General features: G+C 44.4%; 1 protein-coding gene across 2 annotated transcripts in view; it reads left to right on the top strand.

Annotated features, from left to right (window-relative positions):
* Positions 1–339: 339 nt before the first annotated feature.
* Positions 340–4,805, top strand: part of LOC107111335 (C-C chemokine receptor type 5-like) — a 7,549-nt gene continuing 3,083 nt past the window's right edge. Inside the window, exons 1-2 of one of the 2 annotated variants that reach the window (XM_015412302.1) lie at positions 340–413; positions 1,214–1,380. The gene's annotated coding sequence lies outside the window, so the exon portion shown is untranslated. The remainder of the gene's footprint in view (positions 414–1,213; positions 1,381–4,805) is intronic. The other variant, XM_015412309.1, reaches the window with a different exon arrangement.

Here is a 4,805-nt window from a genome sequence, read left to right as displayed (position 1 = left end):
CACTTAGAAGGTCTGTTAGCCTGTAAGTCGGTCATTCTGTAACACACAGCTAACACCTTACCATTGTTGTCTAATTTAAACATCACACACTCTCCCCTGTGAGATTTCGTATCCTCAGTAAACTGGACGACTATCAGTGCTACTCTCCCCTCATAACACACTTGAGGTCCGTAGCCAGGGTGGGTGTCACAGTATGCCACACTTTATATTGTTTGCAAAGGAGGTTATCAATAAATAGTAATTCTAGTTTTCCTTTTACTCCTTGCAAAATATTTAGCGAGGCTGTGTGACTGTAACCGTGCAGGAAGTGCTGACAGTTCCTTGTCCGATAACACATGCATAGAATTGAACATCTGACTCAGTCACAAAACCAGTGTCTTTCTTTTCTCGTCTATATGAAGCTTTCTAAGTTGGTGAGTTTTTCTTCCTTGTATTATTTCCATTTTCATGTGTAAAGGATAGTATTCCATTATGAATAAGCTGCTCAGAAACAGTCATTTCAGTACTAGCATGCAAGGGATGTAGCTCTTAGAAAGATTCAGAAGAAAACTTTTTCTCTCTCTCGATGAGTAAGGAATTGGGATCTGTAGCAAAACAAGGGTGTTTTATTGCAAAATAAAGCAAAACAGTTATGTTTTACATGGCTAATAGGGGGGAAAAGTAAATGTAATTTTCATAGTTTCCCCCAAACATCCTAACTTTAAAGACATCTAGTTAAGTGCAATAGGATCGATACAATCAATACAGAATCTACAAAATGTTAAATGTTTTTGCCCTCTTGCTTCCAGTGAGTCAGTATATTGACAGTCACAGCTCACTCTACCTTTACTTTAACCTAATATAGTTCCACTGGAGTAAGCTGATTTGAATGTGTTGTTATTTACAGTTGTGCAACAGATTTAAGTGAGGTCTGGATTGTAAAAGTCTTTTCGAGCCGGCATCCCAGCCTTGAACAGAGCTACTATTAATTTCAGGGGGAATTCCCTTCGTGTGAGCATCGCCTTAAAGTGAATTAAAAAACATCTGTAATAAAATCCCAGTTCCCAACATTCTATCTCTTTGCTGTATATGGAAAGTGCTCACATTCAGACCATGTCGGAGTGAGATAAGCCTGGGGACGGGTAATTTGGAATGCCAAAAGTCCATCCCCATTGTGGTGCTGAAGAATGTTCATGAGCTTCACCATTCCTAAGTCTATTCTTTTGCTCACCAGGATAGAGACATTGGAGAGTGGGAATATCAGTAGTGTGGTTGTGGAAGAGGTGAAAGCGCAGAATTAAGGAGCAGAAATTGGCAAGACGTAGAGTACAGTGATCTCTTCGGGAAGAAAGAAAAGGCAGAGGGACTCTCCCTCCCCACCACTGTTTTCTTCTGAAAAAGGTAACTAATGGAGCAAGGAACCAACCCCTCTGGTTCAACCAGCTGGAGAACACAGGGTCACATAAAGGACAGTGGGAAGGAAACGGGCTGGGACATTCCTTACCAAAATCTTTGGGTGCTGTTTCATGTTCACCAACATTTCCTTTGTGAAAAAGCACCAAAAGGAAATAAAAACTGGTCTGATTTAGAAGTTTCCACTGCCTTTATTTAGAAGCATGGCCAACTTAGTCAAGATTCTTTTCGTTATATAGGGCTGCCAGCTCCGGGTTGAAAAATACCTGAAGATTTGGGGGGGGGTGGAGCCTGAGGAGGAGGGGAGGGACTTCAGTGGTGTACGATGCCATAGCGTCCACCTTCCAAAGTGGCCATTTTCTCCAGATGAACTGATCTCTGTCACCTGGAGATCAGTTGTAATCCGAGATCTCCAGCCACCACGTAGAGGTTGGCAACCCTCGACCATGGTCATCAGTGTCCAGTTCTATCTATTAATCCATTAACTGATTAAATATAGCCGTACAATTCCAAAGTCATAGTATGGAGGGAGAAGGTAGGACCTTGCTTTCTTTAAATGTGATTAAAATTTCATAAACATGGGGCTTTTTTTGTGGCAGTACTCACCAGTACTGAGTATTGGTGCCTGGGGGGGGGCGCTCTCATAAGAAAATAAGAACATAAGAGAATCCATGTTGAATCAGGCCAATGGCCCATCCAATCCAACACTGTGTCACACAGTGGCCATAACCCAGGTGCCATCAGGAGGTCTACCAGCAGGGCCAGAACTCCAGAAACTCTCCCACTGTTGCCCCCCCAGGCACCAAGACTACACTGCTCCAGACATAGTGTTCCATCTATACACTGTGGATAATAGCCACTGATGGATCTCTGCTCCATGTGGTTATCCAATCCCCTCTTGAAGCTGCCTATGCTTGCAGCCGCCACCACTTCTTGCAGCAGTGAATTCCATGTGTTAATGACTCTTTGGGTGAAGAAGTACTTCCTCTTCTCTGTTCCAAGCTTACTGCTCATTAATTTCATTGAGTGCCCATGAGTTCTTGATTTGTGAGAAAGGCAGGAAAGTACTTCTTTCTCTACCCTCTGTCTCATGTATAATTTCGTAAACCTCTGTCATGTCACCCACTCCGTCATCATTTCTCCAATCTAAAGAGCCCTAACCTCTTTAACTTTTCTTCATAGGGAAGTTGTTCCATCCCCTTAATCATTTTAATGCCCTTTTCTGCACTTTTTCTGCACTCTCCCAAGTCCTGACCCTTGTACACTACCCCCCCCCCCCACACACACACCGTTTAGCCTACAAGTGAATGGACCTCCAGGAACAGCCTGGTGGGATCAGGAGAAGGAGGGGGTAATGGGTGGAAATCAGCAGAACCATATATATGAGTACTGGCACCTTTTTTAAAAAAGCAGTGGATAAGTATAAGCAGGGGTCTTGTTGTAGAAAAAGAGCTGCCGGAGCTCATTAGCATAACTCATTAGCATAACTTATTTGCATATGCCACGCCCCCTGACATCACCGGAAGTGACAGAAGGCCACACCCCCTGACATCACCGGAAGTGTGTCAGACGGCCCGGCTACTTACCCTCCTGCTTCATCCTCATTCCCAAAAAGTATAAGCCATCACTCATTGATAGGAGGAAAATCTACATCTTTAGTAGTTTTCTTTCTAGGAATCTGGAGTATAAAATATTTTACAGTCACAGCCCAAAAGTCAAAGCATGTTGAACATCTCAGCAGTTTAAATCCAGATTTAAAAGACAAACTGACATTAATTTCTGCTAAGTAGTGACAGCTTCAGTTTGCTTGTGATTCTTATTGCTAGAAGGAAAGCCAGAACTGTTTCCTCCAAAAACTTAAGCAGTTTTTAGTAAGAAACTGGAAGAGAAATGTATATCTCTCAGGTACTTTGTGCAGCAACTTTTGAAGAGGAAGTGGGCACATCTGGGTGGTCTGAGTGATTGTGTGCCCTTCAACCTCAACTGCATTCACTGGGGAAGGAGCCAACGTTAGTCAGCAAGAAAGGCGCCATGTGATTAAAGTGCCATCCTTTACTCTCTTACATTCAGACCACATCAAAGCAATATTTAGGGTGGCCAACCTCCAGGTGGTACCTGGAGAGGTCCCAGAATTACGACTGATTTTTAGACAATCAAGATCAGTTCTCCTGGAGAAAATGGCTGTTTTGGAGGGTGGACTCTATGGCACTATACCCCACTGAGGTCCCTCCATTCCTCACCCTCTCCAGGCTCCACCCCCTAATCTCCAGGAATTTCTCAGTCCTGAGTTGCCAACCCCTATCACAGTTGATCTACCAACTAATGTGATCAACATTTGTGGCCTTATAATTGTCAAACCCTTGAACAAAGTTACTCACAACAACGCTCTCTGAGCAGAGATATGTTTATGAATATAATCAGGGGTCATTTCGTAGAAAAAGAGCTGCAGGAGCTCATTAGCATACCTTATTAGCATATGCCACACCCCCTGACATCACCGGAAGTGTGCACCAGCCCCTCTGACAGGCAGAAGCACCTGGGATCCATTCTTTTCCCCCCCTCCCTTCCCTTCGCCTCCAAGTCGGGCAAAGGAAAAGGGGAGGGGGAGGATCTCAGGCGCTTCTGCCTGACAGAGGTACTGGCGTGCCCACAGCCAGCCTGGGTGAATTATAGAATCATAGACTCATAGAGTCGGAAGGGACCTCCAGGGTCATCTAGTCCAACCCCCTGCACAATGCAGAAAATTCACTAATACCCCCCCACACCCCAGTGACCCCTGTTCCACGCCCAGAATATGATTAAAAAAAACCCTCCAGGATCACTGGGGGCAAAACTGGCCAGGAGAAAAATTGCTTCCTGGCCCCAAAGTGGCAATCAGCATTTCCCTGGGCGTGTAAGAAAGGGCCACAAGAACTAAGCATTGATGCAACCCTTCCTGCTCTACCTCTCGTGATTTGCCTAAGTTCACACAATCAGCATTATGATCCTTTTAAAGTTGAAAGCATGATATAAATGCAAAGGACTATTTGTAAGATTATCTGTAAGACACAAGACCAGGACGCATCTCACTTCTGGCAATCACTTGGAGAGACCCTATCACTCAGCTTCCATTGCCCCACACACACCCCACACTGGAATAAGAACATAATATCAGGCCATACCACATTGCAATAAAGCCCCTACAACTGTATACAGAAATACTGAGCTTCCCTACCATTTGCCACAACTAGCCCACCACACAAGCAGGATCAAGACTCCTAAGTGGACCAACAGACAGGCATACACTCGTTTGAGAAACTGAGTATTACACTACAACACCTCTGGAACATTACAGATCAGTAGAGGCAGCACTGCACAGTGGTCAGAGTTGCAGATTGATGTAGGGAGACCCAGGTTTCTATTCTCACTCTTCT

Source organism: Gekko japonicus, unplaced genomic scaffold (assembly GCF_001447785.1).
Source record: "Gekko japonicus isolate JY-2015 unplaced genomic scaffold, Gekko_japonicus_V1.1 scaffold747, whole genome shotgun sequence".
Taxonomy (NCBI): Eukaryota; Metazoa; Chordata; class Lepidosauria; order Squamata; family Gekkonidae; genus Gekko; species Gekko japonicus.
Note: the sequence above shows the minus strand (reverse complement) of the source record. Positions and strands in the feature narration are given on the sequence as shown.